General features: G+C 47.5%; 1 long non-coding RNA gene across 1 annotated transcript in view; it reads right to left on the bottom strand.

Annotated features, from left to right (window-relative positions):
- Positions 1 to 519: 519 nt before the first annotated feature.
- The window catches only part of LOC119977109, a 33,679-nt gene continuing 17,056 nt past the window's right edge, over positions 520 to 17,142 (bottom strand). Inside the window, exons 2-3 of the long non-coding RNA XR_005463118.1 lie at positions 3,575 to 3,700; positions 520 to 716 (exon numbers count right to left, since the gene is read on the bottom strand). This is a non-coding gene — a long non-coding RNA (uncharacterized LOC119977109). The remainder of the gene's footprint in view (positions 717 to 3,574; positions 3,701 to 17,142) is intronic.

Genomic DNA, 17,142 nt, shown 5'->3' on the forward strand with positions numbered 1-17,142 from the left:
GGAGACGATCACCTCTTGTGTTCTCTCCCCGGAGGGGGTCATTATCACGTTCAGCAGGCGCCTGATGTTCGCGGTAAGCTGTCTACCTTTGACAAAGCCCGTCTGGTCCTCTGTGACCACCTCCGGTACACAGTCTTCTAGCCTTTTGGCTAGGATTTTGGCCAGTATTTTGGCGTCTGCATTCAGCAGAGATATGGGTCTGTATGACCCACATTCCGTTGGGTCTTTGTCTTTCTTAGGTATCAGCGAGATTGAGGCCTGTGCTAACGTGGGTGGCAGCGTGCCACTAACGTGGGTGGCAGCGTGCCTACTGACTGTACATTAACTAATCATGTATTAACATATACAGAGATCACTACAGTAACAACCTCCTGCTTAGGGGCAGAATCTCCCTTGGCGGCCTGTGCTATTGGAGTGGATGGTGTCACAGACAGGGGATTCTGAGTGGCTGGACACTCTTGGAGTGTACTGAGAGGAGGCCCTCCGAGTACTGGAGATCTGGGCTGTCCCTGCCTCTGTGGGGACTTGTTTGGGGTGTTTTCTAGACAGTGACTCTGAGTCGAATCTAAAGTTGCGCCTCACCGAGGTGGGTGTCTCTGCGATAGTGCAGGGTGCATGTGAGCACTGTGATGGTTCTTCCACATCTTCCTCTTTGGATGTGAACTGGGTGCTGGGATTTATGTTGGCCAACCTTGTGGGTCTCGATCTGTTGGTGCCTATAGAGAGAGAGAAGCTGATGAGTAAGTGGATCACAGCTTTTCAGTTACTCGCTGTGATTTCTGCGAGCAGCTCAACAGATCGTAATAATTATAATAATAATCGCTTATTGTCACAAATAGGCTTCAATGAAGTTACTGTGAAAAGCCCCTAGTCACCACATTCCGGCGCCTGTTCGGGGAGGTTGGTACAGGAATCGAACCCGCGCTGCTGGCATTGTTCTCCATTATAAGCCAGCTGTTTAGCCCACTGTGCTATATATGAAAATAAAAATAAAATAACAGAAGTACATAATAGGGCAACACAAGGTACACAATGTAACTAGATAACACCGGCATCAGGTGAAGCATACAGGGGTGGAATACAGGGGTGTAGTGATAATGAGGTCAGTCCATAAGAGGGTTGTTTAGGAGTCTGGTTAACAGCAGGGAAGAAGCTGTGTTTGAGACTGTTTGTGCGTGTTCTCAGACTTTTGTATCTCCTGCCCGATGGAAGAAATTGGAAGAGAAAGTAAGTCGGGGGGAGGGGAGGGGTCTTTGATTATGCTGCCCGCTTTTCCCAGGCAGCGGGAGGTGTAGATGGAGTTAATGGATGGGAGGCAGGTTTGTGTGATGGACTGGGCTGTGTTCATGACTCTCTGAAGTTTCTTATGGTCCTGGGCCGAGCAGTTGCCATACCAGGCTGTGATGCAGCCCGATAGGATGCTTTCTATGGTGCATCTGTAAAAGTTGGTAAGAGTATTTAAACAGAAAGTATAATTTTCTATCATAAGTTTTAAAATGCTAATCCAATAAGACCATAAAGCTTTGAAAAAAAAAGATATGAAAACTTTGTACCAGAGTCCGCACTTGGAGCAGTTTGTGTGATGAAGCTGTGGTGAGCGAGCAAGATTTATTCGATGCACATGGGGAAAAGTGCTTTGTGTTATGTTAATATCTCTCTGTCGATGGGGGAGAACTTGCTTACTTTCCTCCACAATTGTGGTAAAGTATTGTCATGGTAATGTCCAAAGGTGCAGCTTTTAAAAAGTAAGAATATATATATTGTAGAAATCGTGTTTTTGTTCCAGGAGACACTGAGGGAAATTGAACGTTCAGAGGTTAACACCATCAGACATCGCCAGGATTTTAAAGCTCCATTACAATTCTCAGTTTGCTCAAAGGATTCTATCTTGTGGATGGTGCTTTTTTCTAAATGTATCAGCAGCAGCACATAATGAGTCACTTAAGCAATAATGGCCATACTTCATTTTGTAAATAAGATATCTTCAAATTGCTATAATATGAGTTAAAAGTATAAAATCCCACCTATTGTGGTTTTCATATTTCCATATTAAAACAGGCTGCTTATTTTTTGAAAGCTGTCACACTGCACCAGACATAAATGTATTTAACAATTTATATTGAAATTTGACATCTCCCATGACCTGTATTATTAACAACAATAACGTACATTTACATAGCACCTTTAATATGGTAAACCTTCCCAAGACATTTCGAAGGAGAATTGAAAAAAATGAGCACTTTATTAAAGAAGGAAATATGAGAATGGTCAAAGACACAATTCAGGAGTGTGATGGAATACTCTCCACGTGCCTGGATGAGCGCAGCTCCAGCAACACTCAAGAAGCTCCACACCATCCAGTACAAAGCAGCCGCTTGATTGCTCACCTTCCATAAACATTCAAACCATTCACCACTGATTAACAGTGGCAGCCGTGTGTACAATCTACAAGATGCACTGCAGGAACTCACCAAGGTTCCTTAGGCAGCACCTTCCAAACTCACAACCACTACCATCTAGAAGGACAAGAGCAGCAGATACCTGGGAACCCCACCACCTGGAAGTTCCCCTCCAAGTCACTCACCACCCTGACTTGGAAATATATCGGCCGTTCCTTCACTGTCGCTGGGGCAACATCCTGGAATTCCCTCCCCAACAGCACAGTGGGTGTACCTACACCTCAGGGGCTGCAGCGGCTCAAGAAGGCAGCTCACCACCACCTTCTGAAGGGCAACCTGGGATGAGCAATAAATGCTGGCCTAACCAGCGCTGCCCACATTGTGTAAATTAAGTTTAAAAAGATTTAAAAGGGTTTGGTAAAGAGATGATGGATAGGTGGTGAGGTTGGGGAATCCCTGTGCCTTGGGCCCAGGCGCTGAGGAACGGCTGCCATTGCTGCAGCCATTAGCATTGAAGAAGCGGAAGCTGAAATTGGAGGAGTGGAGAGATTTTGGAGAGCTGTCTTACTGAAAGTGTTGCAGACTGGGGGAGGGACTTGGCCATGGAGAGGTTTCAATTTAAGGATGAGAATTTTAAAATTGAGATATTATCCAACCCCCTCCTGAAATCCCTCATGAGCTTAAAAAAAAAATCCCATTTTTTATTCTTGTCATTTCTGTTTTTTTAAATTAAGTTAATGACATATTATTCTTGAGAAATCATTTTGATTATCCTGTAATCTTTCTGGATTAATTTGAAAATAACGGAACACTCGACAATCTGAGCTCGAGTTCATTGTGGTTAGAGTTTGCAATCCCAGACCACTGCTGGCAACATCTTAAACAGATTTGAAACAAATCGTGTAATTAATTTGTTTCCTCGTTCTCAATGATCAGATGCTCCACAGAGAAGCTCTGATTAAATGTTAATCGCAGCAAAACCAACAAAGGATCATGAAAATGTGGAGGAGAGAAAAAGGCCTCTCCTCGAATCTTGGGGCCATTGTAATCCACCACAAAAGTCCTTACTCTATCCAACTCTCTACTGGGCTTTCTGGCAGAATCAGCTCCAGAATGTCCATTCCATACATTCCAAACACTCTGCATGTTACAATTACATCAAAAATACATTTAACCTTGGGATTTGCCAGTTTCATGTTGAGCAGTTGGCCACGTTGTGTCACCCATGGATCAACAATTGGAAAAGATCAATAGTAGAGGTTATTCCAGAGATTGTGGTGATTGATAAACATGGATCCTACCTGTAACATAGAGGAATCGAACAATACTTATCAGTGAAGATTTGAATGTGAGAGAGGGCGGAACCACTGTACAGAGGGAAGAAAATGGCTTCAGTTACAAAAACTGAATTCAAATTAGAACTGAAATTCAATCATAACAGTTGATTTAATCTCCTTGACCTCCCTCATTGAAAAATAATCAGCAAAGGACAGACTTGATGATAGGTCAGATTCGGAGTATCTATTCAATCTGTTATATTAATGTCCCAGACCAAGGCAGGCCAGCAGCACGGTTCAATTCCCATACCAGCCTCCCCGAACAGGCGCCGGAATGTGGCGACTAGGGGCTTTTCACAGTAACTTCATTGAAGCCTACTTGTGACAATAAGCGATTTTCATTTCATTTCATGGCTGAATGATGGGATGTGTAGAATTTAGGATTTCATTATCCATTATACCATTGAAAGGAACTAGGTTGTAGTTATTTTAAAATGTCCTCTTTCGTTAAAACCTTGCCTGAAAGAGGTGAGGTTGGCAAGTTGACTGGTGTGAACAGACACGACTCCAGGACATAATGTGCTGGAGGTGTGGATGGTAATTTGAAACTCCAGGGTCCAATCACACCCATTGCTGTTTTGCCAACTCGTTTGTTTGATTGGCCGTGTTTGTTCTTCGAGACTGACCTAATGCTAACGCCCGGCATGGACCTTTCAAAACAAGAAGAGAGAGGGCAAGCTGGGCCAAAGGACCTGTTTCCACGCTGTAAACATCTTTCAGAAATACATGCACCAGAGATTTAAAAAAAAGAAAAACTTGCATTTGCATTTCTACAAAACTTTCCACGGCCATCAGGCGACCAAAAACACGTTAGCAGCTGGTGAAATACTTTTAAAATGAAGCCACTGTCGTAATGTAGCTGCCAATTTGTGCATGGCAAGATCCCACATATATCAATGGGATAATGATCTGATAGGACGGTGGAATATTTTTTCAAAGTGTCGGCCATGGTGAGAAAACATTCATGGTGGTCCGTCACTGATTCGCTCGCTCCTCTACAGCCTGCCTCTGATTCGCTGGCCTCGCTACAACCTGTTTCTGATTCGCTCGCCTTGGTTCAGCCTGCCTCTGATTCGCTGGCCTTGCGACAACCTGCCTCTGATTCGCTGGCCTCGCTACAACCTGCCTCTGATTCACTCACCTTGTTACAACCTGCCTCTGATTCACTGGCCTCGCTACAACCTGCCTCTGATTCGCTGGCCTCGGGATAGAACATAGAACATAGAACATTACAGCGCAGTACGGGCCCTTCGGCCCTCGATGATGCGCCGACCTGTGAAACCATCTGAAGCCTATCTGACCTACACTGTTCCATTTTCATCCATATGTCTATCCAGCGACCACTTAAATGCCCTTAAATTTGGCGAGTCTACTACTGTCGCAGGCAGGGCGTTCCACACCCCTACTACTCTCTGAGTAAAGAAACTGCCTCTGACATCTGTCCTATATCTATCACCCCTCAATTTGAAGCTATGTCCCCTCGTGTTGGTCATCACCATCCGAGGAAAGAGACTCTCACTGTCCACCCTATCTAACCCTCTGACTATCTTATATGTCTCTATTAAGTCACCTCTCAGCCTTCTCCTCTCTAACGAAAACAACCTCAATTCCCTGAGCCTTTCCTCGTAAGACCTTCCCTCCATACCAGGCAACATCCCAGTAAATCTCCTCTGAACCCTTTCCAAAGCTTCCACATCCTTCCTATAATGTGGTGACCAGAACTGCACGCAGTATTCCAGGAGTGGCCGCACCAGAGTTATGTACAGCTGCAGCATGACCTTGTGGCTCCGAAACTCAATCCCCCTACTGATAAAGGCTAGCACACCATATGCCTTCTTAACAGCCCTATTAACCTGGGTGGCAACTTTCAGGGATTTATGTACCTGGATGCCGAGATCTCTCTGTTCATCTACACTACCAAGAACCTTGCCATTAGCCCAGTACTCTGCATTCCTGTTACTCCTTCCAAAGTGAACCACCTCACACTTGTCCGCATTAAACTCCATCTGCCACCACTCAGCCCAGCTCTGCAGCTTATCTATGTCCCTCTGTAACCTATAACATCCTTCAGCACTATCCACAACTCCACCGACCTTTGTGTCATCTGCAAATTTACTAACCCATCCTTCTACACCCTCTTCCAGGTCATTTATAAAAATGACAAACAGCAGTGGCCCCAAAACAGATCCTTGTGGTACAGCACTAGTAACTGAACTCCAGGATGAACATTTGCCATCAACCAATAGCCAATTACTGATCCAAACCGCTAAATCACCTTCAATCCCATACTTCCTTATTTTCTGCAATAGCCTACCATGGGGAACCTTATCAAACGCCTTACTGAAATCCATATACACCACATCAACCGCTTTACCCTCATCCACCTGTTTGGGCACCTTCTCAAAAAACTCAATAAGGTTTGTGAGGCACGACCTACCCTTCACAAAACCGTGTTGACTATCGCTAATCAACTTGTTCTTTTCAAGATGATTATAAACCCTATCTCTTATAACCTTTTCCAAGATTTTACCCACAACCGAAGTAAGGCTCACAGGTCTATAATTACCAGGGTTTTCTCTACTCCCCTTCTTGAACAAGGGGACGACATTTGCTATCCTCCAGTCTTCAGGCACTATTCCTGTCGACAAAGATGGCATAAAGATCAAGGACAAAGTCTCTGCAATCTCCTCCCTGGCTTCCCAGAGAATCCTAGGATAAATCCCATCTGGCCCAGGGGACTTATCTATTTTTACACTTTCCAACATTGCTAACACCTCCTCCTTGTGAACCTCAATTCCATCTAGCCTGGTCGACTGAACCTGAGTATTCTCCTCAACAACATTGTCTTTCTCCAGTGTAAACACTGATGAAAAATATCCATTTAACGCTTCCCCTATCTCCTCTGATTCCACACACAATTTTCCACTACTATCCTTGATTGGCCCTAATCTTATTCGAGTCATTCTTTTGTTCCTGATATACCTATAGAAAGCCTTAGGGTTTTCCTTGATCCTATCCGCCAACGACTTTTCGTGTCCTCTCCTTGCTCGTCTTAACTCTCCCTTTAGGTCCTTCCTGGCTAACTTGTAACTCTCAAGTGCCCTAACTGAGCCATCATGTCTCATCCTAACATAAGCCTTCTTCTTCCTCTTGACAAGTGCTTCAACTTCCTTAGTAAACCACGGTTCCCTTGCTCGACAACTTCCTCCCTGCCTGACAGGTACATACTTATCAAGGACTCTGATTCGCTCGCCCTGTTACAACCTGCCTCTGATTCGCTGGCCCGATAAACCTAATCTCTGCAATCAGTGGGGTGGTCCTTTTAAACACCCCAAACACTTGCTCAAAGTCCAGTCAGGATGACTGCAGGAAGGCAGTGTGGTGATGTGCATATGCATAACATTGTATATTGGATGCACAAACTCCGGCCAGCAGGTGGGGACAGTGACCCACCATGTGACTCCACAGATTGGCAGTTGGTATTAAGTCGTACTAGAGGTCAGTCACATTAGAAGTAGCTGCAGGAGAATTCCCTTACTCAGTACCATGTGTATCATAGTTCATTAGTTATCTTTCCACATGTTGGACTTTAATTTGATTTGATTTATTGTCACATGTACCGAAGTACAGTGAAAAGTATTTTTGTGCGGCTGAGGGAGCATACACAGTACGTACATAGCAGACAAAAAAAAAATCAACAGAGAACATTGACAAATGGTACATCAACAAAACAGTGAGTGGTTACAGTGTAGAACAAGGGGCCAAACAAAGCAAATACATGAGAAAGAGCAGCATAGGGCTTCGTGAATAATGTTCTTAATCCGGACAAGTGTGAGGTAATGCACTTTGGAAGGTCCAATGCATGTAGGAATTACACAGTAAATGGTAGAACTCTTGCCAGTACTGACAGGCAGAGAGATCGGGGCGTGCATGTCCACTGATCACTGAAAGTGGCACCGCATGTGGATAAGGTGGTCAAGAGGGCATACGGCATGCTGGCCTTCATTGGTCAGGGCATTGAATATAAAAATTGGCAAGTCATGTTGCAGCTGTACAGGACCTTAGTTAGGCCTCATTTTGGAATATTGTGTACAATTCTGGTCGCCACACAACCAGAAGGATGTGGATGCTTTGGAGAGGGTGCAGAAGCGGTTTACTAGGATGTTGCCTGGTATGGAGGACATTAGCTATGAGGAGAGGTTGGATAAACTCGGTCTGTTCTCACTGGAACAACGGAGGTTGAGGGGCGACCTGATAGAGGTCTACAAAATTATGAGTGACATGGACAGAGTGGATAGTCAGATGCTCTTTCCCAGGGTAGGAGAATCAAGTACTTGGGGACATAGGTTTAAAGTGCGTAGGGAAAAGTTCAGAAGAGTGCGAGGCAGGTGTTTTACAATGAGAGTGGCAAATATATGGAACGCGCTGTCTGGAAGGTGGTAGAAGCAGGTACGTGAGCGACATTTAGAGGCATATAGACAAATATCTGAATCGGGTGGGAATGGAAGGATACGGACTCCGTAAGTGCAGACGGGTTTCGTTCAGACGGGCAGCATGGTCGGCGCAGGCTTGTAGGACCGAAGAACCTGTTCCTGTGCTGTATTGATCTTGGTGTTCATTTTGTTAATAAACTATCTTACTAGTCAAAGAGCTAGATGTTCTGTGTGCATCTTTACCACGTCCAGAACAGAGGACGTAACAGACAGTGCCATGTTTCATGGAGGGAGAACTCACCAAACTTGTAGATGGTGTCGAGCAGAGGCAGGACATCCACTCCCCATGGTCAGACAGACGTCCAGCAGCAAGGTCACCAACCCGGGGCTTTGGCTGAGATAATGAACGCGAGTAGAGAAACGTCACCAATGTAATAACTAGCTATTACACTCCACCACACTCCCAGACAGTGCATTCCAGGCGCTAACCACTCGCTGTGTGAATCTGCCTCCACCACACTCCCAGACAGTGCATTCCAGACGCTAACCACTCGCTGTGTGAATCTGCCTCCACCACACTCTCAGACAGTACATTCCAAATCCTAACCACTCTCTGTGTGAATCTGTCTCCACCACACTCTCAGACAGTGCACTCCAGACGCTAACCACTCGCTGTGTGAATCTGCCTCCACCACACTCACAGACAGTACATTCCAGATCCTAACCACTCGCTGTGTGAACCTGCCTCCACCACACTCTCAGACAGTACATTCCAAATCCTAACCACTCGCTGTGTGAATCTGTCTCCACCACACTCTCCGACAGTGCACTCCAGATCCGAACAACACACAATGCGGAAAAAATCTTTTCCTTGTATTGCCTTGGGGTTTTTTGTCGTTCACCTGTAACTGGTGACCTCTCGCTCTCCACCCCCTCCACCAATGAAAGTGATTCCTCCCTTTTTACTCTATAGAGACCCCTGAAATTTTGAACACCTCCATCAAATCACCTCACACCCTTCTTTCTTCCAATGAGAGCAGATCCAGTGTCTGCAATCTTCCTCATTAGAGGAGCCGCAGATTAATGTCTCACCAACCCACATATCCATCCATGTACATGTACATGTGTACATGTATCTGCGCACACATATCTGTGTAAAGATATCTGTGTACATGCACCTGTATATCTGTGTGTATGTATCTATGAACATATATCTGTGTACCTTTTTCTGTGTGCCTATATCGGTATACGTATATCTGTGTACATATGTGTAAATATATCTACGTACATATATCTGTGTGCATGTATCTGTGTACACACATCTGTGTACACACATGTGTACATATACAGATTTACATATATCTGTGCATCTATACCTGTGTACATATATCTGTGAACCTATATTTGTGTACATGTATCTGTGTATCTATATCTGTGTATCTATATCTGTGTTCATGTATCTGTGTATCTATATCTGTGTACATGTATTTGTGAACCTATATCTGTGAACCTATACTTGTGTACATGTATCTACGTATCTATATCTGTGTATCTATATCTGTGTTCATGTATCTGTGTATCTATATCTGTGTTCATGTATCTGTGTATCTATATCTGTGTTCATGTATCTGTGTATCTATATCTGTGTACATGTATCTGTGTATCTATATCTGTGTTCATGTATCTGTGTATCTATATCTGTGTTCATGTATCTGCGTATCTATATCTGTGTACATGTATCTGTGTATCTATATCTGTGTACATGTATTTGTGAACCTATATCTGTGTACATGTATCTGTGTATATATATCTGTGTACATGTATCTGTGTATCTATATCTGCGTACATGTATCTGTGTATCTATATCTGTGTACATGTATCTGTGTATCTATATCTGTGTACATGTATCTGTGTATCGATATCTGTGGCCATGTATCTGTGTATCTATATCTGTGTACATGTATCTGTGTATCTATATCTGTGGCCATGTATCTGTGTATCTATATCTGTGTACATGTATCTGTGTAACTATATCTGTGTACATGTATCTGTGTATCTATATCTGTGTACATGTATCTGTGTATCTATATCTGTGGCCATGTATCTGTGTATCTATATCTGTGTACATGTATCTGTGTAACTATATCTGTGTACATGTATCTGTGTATCTATATCTGTGTACATGTTTTTGTGAACCTATATCTGTGTACATGTATCTGTGTATATATATATCTGTGTACATGTATCTGTGTATCTATATCTGCGTACATGTATCTGTGTATCTATATCTGTGTACATGTATCTGTGTATCTATATCTGTGTACATGTATCTGTGTATCGATATCTGTGGCCATGTATCTGTGTATCTATATCTGTGTACATGTATCTGTGTATCTATATCTGTGGCCATGTATCTGTGTATCTATATCTGTGTACATGTATCTGTGTAACTATATCTGTGTACATATATCTGTGTACATGTATCTGTGTATCTATATTTTTGGCCATGTATCTGTGTATCTATATCTGTGTACATGTATCTGTGTATCGATATCTGTGTACATGTATCTGTGTAACTATATCTGTGTACATGTATCTGTGTAACTATATCTGTGTACATGTATCTGTGTATCGATATCTGTGTACATGTATCTGTGTGTCTATATCTGTGTACGTGTACCGATATCTGTGTACCTATATCCCCTTCTATTCCTGCACCCCATTTGAAATTGCTCCTTTACATTATGTTCACTTCAGACTTTTCTACATTAAGTTTCAAGTTTCATGGGCGGGATTCTCTGACCCCCCGCCGGGCCGGAGCATCACGGGGGGACGGCGTGGATCCCGTCTCGTCGCCTTGACGCCGTCTGCCGGATTCTCCGCCGCTGGTTTTTCGGCGGGGGCGGGAATTGCGCTGCGCTGGTCGTGGGCCATTTGCAGTGTCCCCCCCCACCGGCGATTCTCCGGCCCGCGATGGGCTGAGTGGCTGCCTGTTTTAGGGCCCCGCCGGTGTAAAATACACCAGGTCCATACCGGTGGGAACTGGCTCTGTTAGCGGCCTGCGGAGTCCTCACCTTCCGAGCGGCCCGACGCCAGAGTGATTCACGCCACTGCTTGGTGCCCGTACGGGGAGAAACCCGCCCCATGTGTTTGGCCATTCTTCCTTCTGTATCCCCTTGCAGTCTGCCCTGAATTTCCAATATATAAAACACTGTGAAGCTAGAAATGTGAAACACAAGAAGCAGAAAATGCTGGATAAACTCAGCAGCTTCCGTGAAGAAAAACAGAGTTAACGTTTCAGATCAAAGTGACCCTTCGATGGAACTGTTCCAAGTTTTGTGTTTTTTTCAAACTTTGAAATTGTTTGTTGCACCCAAGATCCTGGTGATAAATATAGATCGGGAAAAGCAAACTCTTGGCACTGATCCCTGGGGTAATGCTGGACACACCTTTCTCCTGTATCCTCTCACTTTCCCAGCTTCACATCCACGCTGTCACTATCACTTTTAGTTCAGAGCTTTCACTTTGCTGACAGGCGTGTTGTGTTTCTTGTCTTTATTTCCCGCCTCACTCAATGAAGGGGATATCCCTCTCCTGGACAGGAAACACATGAGGATTGTGCTGTCCAAGCTGAAGAATGCCTCACTGACACGATTCTGTGTGTGGTCCCTGTGAGTGACAGGATCTCAATCGCTGGAAAACAAGTCATCATCCAACAAGCCCCCCTGGTTTGATGAAAGTGATGCTGTTGACAAAGCCAGTTCTTTGTTATTTTCGTGGGTGGATAAGAGCAATGAGAAACTTTTGCTCTCCAGAAGTACAATGGAACAAAACATTTCCCAACTCTTCCACACTGGCCTCCGAGTTAGTGGATGAATGCTGCTAGATTAGTCTTTGTAAAGCTACAAATCATTAGTTTGTGGGTTGCAGCAATAAAGACGAGTATTCCCAGTGGTGATAAGGAGGTGAAAACGTGGGGAGCAAATCTCCCCACACAATGTGTCACCATTGCCTGGGAGGGGGGGGGGGGGGGGGGGGGGGGGGAGGCAGAATCCATCACACTCAACTTCACTGGTGGTACAAACGGTTTTGAAAATTCAATCTTGACCTTGCTGACACGGGTCTCACTGCGGACTTGGTCCAATCAGAGCGCGTCATTTATTTTGCATCCCCCACTGCCCAAGATTCGATTTAATTTTTGGGACTTGTTAGGAGCCAGTGTTTTCCAAACCCTCAGGTGTATATCTGTGTAGACACACTCACCGACCTCACTGTCAGTCATTATCCCGAAATGGTGTCAAACACCCAGTTACAAAATCAAACTACACCCGGTGGGGCAATTCTGCTTAAACAGTCCTCCAACTCCCATCTAGTTCCTGCTGCTGAAATTAAAGATAAATGGAACCAGACTTCGAATGAAATGAATGAGAGTGTGGAGGCTACGTTGGCTGAGAGACAGATGGGTACAACGGAATTGTCGAGTGGGGTCACTGAGGGCTGTTTTTAGGGTCTCTCCAAATCATTGAAGGTGGCAGGACAAGTTGAGAAAGCCTCTCCTCGTCCTCAATCTGTCTGCAGCCTTTGACATGGTTGCTCATGTCATTCTCCTCCAGCACCTCCCCATCACCACTCAACTCGGGGTAGCTGCATCGACCGGGTCCATTCTTGTCGATTCACCACAACCAAAGAATCACCCGCAATGGCTTCATTTCCCATTCTCGACACCCCAGTGCGAGATCAGCAGAAACTTCCTCCAATTAAATATTGGAAACACCAAGATCTGTGGTCCCTTTTTGTCAGCAATTGATTCCTTCCTTTCATTGGAAACTGTCCTAGGCTGACTCAGACTGTTTGCAAACTCGGCGTGATGTTTGACCCTAAAAGTAGTTCTAATCACATATCTGTCCCATCAGTAAGACTGGCTATTTTCACCTCTTTCACACGGCCCAACTCACCAAGGCTCCTTCTGCAGCATCTTCCAAACCCATTGACAAGGACAAGGGCAGCAGATACCTGGGAACCCCACCGCCTGGAGGTTCCCCTCCAAGTCACTCCCCACCCTGACTGGGAAATATATCGGCCGTTCCTTCACTGTCGCTGGGGCAACATCCTGGAACTCCCTCCCTAACAGCACAGTGGGTGTGCCTACACCTCAGGGACTGCAGCGGTTCAAGAAGGCAGCTGACCACCACCTTCGCACAGGCAATTAGGGATGGGGAATAAATGCTGGCCTAGCCAGTGACACCCACATCCTGCAAATGAATTTTAAAACCTCACCCCAACCTGAGTTCACCTGCTTCAGAAACTCTCATTGGTGACCTTGTTACCTCCAGGATTGGCTATTCCAAAGCTTTCCTGGCTGCTATCCCACATTCTCAACTCTGTAAACTTGAGGCGACCCAAACTTCTGCCGCCTGTGTCCACATTGGAACCAAGTCCTGTTCGCCCACCACCTCCTCACCCACTGCCCCACAGTGCCTCCTGGTCAAGTCCTGTTCGCCCACCACCACCTCGCCCACTGCCCCACAGTGCCTCCTGGTCAAGTCCTGTTCGCCCACCACCACCTCGCCCACTGCCCCACAGTGCCTCCTGGTCAAGTCCTGTTCGCCCACCACCACCTCGCCCACTGCCCCACAGTGCCTCCTGGTCAAGTCCTGGCTCCTGGTCAGGTCCTGTTCGCCCACCACCTCCTCGCCCACTGACCCACAGTGCCTCCTGGTTAAGCAACATCTCGATTTTAAATCTCTCAGTTCTGTTTTCAAATCCCTCTCTGGTCTGTTCCCTCTCCCTGTAATCTTCTCCAGCCCTACAACCCTCCGATACCTCTTAGTTCATCCAATTGTATCCTGTTGAATGTTGCCAGGTATAATCACTCCACCATTGGCAGCTGTTTATTCAGTGGCCGGGCCCGAATCTCTGGAATTTGCTTCATTAACATCTCCCCGTCCAAACTCACTTTCTTCATTTGAGATGCTAACCTCTTTGACCAATCGTTTGCTTGTCCTTCCTTAGCGGCTAAAACCTCCTAATGTGGTTCAGTAATGTTTGATTTCTAATGCTCCTGTGAAAATCCTTCAGTTGTTTGATTACACTAACTGTGCGGTAAGAATATAAGATGTTGTAGTTAAAGAAATAAACGGAATGTTGGGCATGGAATACAAAAGTAAGAAAGTTATGCAAAACTTTTATAAAACACTTGTTAAAGCTAAGCTGGTTAATTCTGGGCACAGCACTTTAGGGAGGTGGTCAGGACCTTGGACAGGGTACTCAGGAGATTTACAGAAACAATTCCAGGAATGAGAAACTTAGGGTGTGATTCTCTGGCCTTGTTGCCCTCTCGCTCAAACAAAACAAGACAGGTGAATAGCGGGAGAGGCAGAAAACGTGAACCACGCTAGGCGGCCAAGTTTGCGATGTAACCGGCCCGCCCCCGTACGCAAAATCAGGATCCTGCCGTAGTGCGGCGAGAAACCAATGATCCCCCCCCCCCCCCCCCCCCCCCCCCCCCCCCCCCCCCAGCGAGTGGTCACGCTGGCACCGATTAGAACTCCTTTTGGAAAACGTGAACCTGGCGGAAGGGCTTCCGCAGGGAGTCGAGGAGGGGAGTGACCATCTTTGCTCACACAGACCGGGGTCTCTGGGCTAACTATCCCAGTGCTTGGTGGGGGGGTGGGGGACCCTCTGCATGGGTGGGCCACCATGGGAGGGTAGGGGAGGCGCTGGCGAGGGGCGACCATTTGCACGGCACCACCATACCAACCCCTGGATCATTGTACCCGTTCCAAGGGCAACCCTTGTCCCTGTCTATCTGCCCCACCGATCACCCATCACCCCCACCGACTGCTGAGGCCTCTGGCTGTGCAGCTGAAGCCGATTGCTAATCGGGAATTGGCAATCGTGGTTAAGTGAGCACTTCACACATCCCGAGTGGATCCCCATGTAGCCTGTGGGCGTCATTACCCAGCATCCCAATCACACCTTGAGGCCTGGACACTGTGGGAGGCGACACATCATACGCAGCATCCAAACACTCAGGGAATGGCACACAGCTCCGGGGACATGTCCACGGCCAGAGGGTGAGTGAGCGTCACGGGGAGGGGGGAGAGGCGCCTGGAGAGATGGGCAAAGATTCCAGTAGTCAGCCCGCATTGTGGATGAAAGTGACAGAGGCATCATTGTGGTTGTGCTCAAGGGTGTTTATTGTGTTTTACAATTCCCCACCCTCTCGATGGTGCTGCCCCCTCTGCCCGCCCCAGCCCCCTCACCTCCTACCTACAGCCCATCCCCCCATCCCTGGTGCACTCAGTGATCAACATGCTTGGCCCTCTTAGCGCTACCATTACGTCTGGTGTTCCACCAGGATGTACATCAGAGATGGAGGCTGCCAGCTGATTACTTCATCCAGTGGCCTTCGATGCCCCTGGAGGGCATCCTCTGGAGGCTCCGGGGCCCGGCTCACTTGTCGGTGGTACAGACACAGCCGTGCCGCCCTGTCCCGGATGCTGACCCCAAGACGTGGCCTCATCAGTGGGGGTGGAGCTCCGGGGAGCTGGTGGCACCGTCGCCACTCCATGGGATGGATCCGGGTTGGCAGTCAGGACCCCCTCCTCCCGGTCAGTGCCCATAGGGCACTGGGGTTCAACTTGGGATGGGGGGGTAGCTGGTTCGAGCCCCGGTTGCCCCTGCAACATCTGGCTCTGCCAACCCTGGTGGCTCCTCAATGTCTGCACGATGGTGTCGACGCCCTCAGCGATGGTCCTCAGTGATTGGGCCACACTCTGCAGCACCTCGGCCATTCCCATCTGAGAGCAGGACATGTCCGGCAGAACCTCATCAAGTCAGCCTGGTACTGGGTGACGTCCCCCAGTGAGGTGGACATTCTGCCGAGACCCTCAGCCATGGCCGTCACCAACTGCACAACGCCTTGGACACCTTCACTCATGCTGCCGGCATCGGGCACCAGGCTCTCCATTGCGGTCGCCACCCGAGCAGTGTTGGCCTCGGTGCCACCCATTGCCGACTCCATCTCCTGTGCCCGTAGCCTCTGGGATTCCTTCAATTGTCTATGGATCTGCTGGAGTGTCGCTGACATCTCCCTCTGAATGTCCCGGCTGATTCCTATTGTCTCCATCAGCTCCAGGTAACCCTCTTCCATAGGTTCAGCATCAGGCTGGGTCCCAGCTGGGTCCTGGGATCCAGCAGCCCTCCGACGCTGCCTCGCCTGGGGGTTCCTGCCTCCACCTGAGTTACATCATCAGCAGTGTGGTGCTCACCAGATTGTGCCCGAGAAGCCTGACCACTAACATTTCCCACCGAGGTGTGTATCTGCGCTAGTGGGGGTGGGGGTGACAGCTGTGCTGCGACCACGACGGCATCCTCGGAGCTCTCCTCGGAGGGGTTCTCCTCGGAGTCAGGAGAGGGGGACCGCCCGGGATGGGACGGCTGTCGGCTGGAGGACCTGCGGGAGAATGGACATGTGGTCAGTGGGAGGGATGGGTCAGTCAGTAATCCAATAACAACTTACGTTTGGCAGGTCCTTCAGGTGGAGCCCAGTGGTTCCTCACCTCTGTGGCATCTGCCAGCCTCCACGTTGGTGACCGCTCTGTCCTCGGCCACACCGGTCACCTCCTGGGCCCACTCCCCGAAGGTGGTGAGGATTCCGATGTCCGCTACTCCACCACCAGTCTAGGTCCTGTGGAGGCACAGAGAGGGCATCGTTAGCCACACGCGTGGTTCACAATGGTGGGAGGGTGGCTGTGGTGGAGGGGTTGGGGGGGGTTGAAGGGGGAGGGGGTGAAGGCAGGGTTGGGGGTCACATGGAGAATTGGGGGGTGGATGCTCCTGTGGGGGCAGAAAGGTCTCATGGGGGGTGACGTTGGTGTCTACTCACCCGTGCTGCCCGGTGTAGTCGTTGTACTTTGTCTGTCACTGGAGGCCAGTCCTCCTGGTCACACTCCCCGAGCTGACAGCTGT

Source organism: Scyliorhinus canicula, chromosome 14 (genome assembly GCF_902713615.1).
Source record: "Scyliorhinus canicula chromosome 14, sScyCan1.1, whole genome shotgun sequence".
NCBI lineage: Eukaryota > Metazoa > Chordata > Chondrichthyes > Carcharhiniformes > Scyliorhinidae > Scyliorhinus > Scyliorhinus canicula.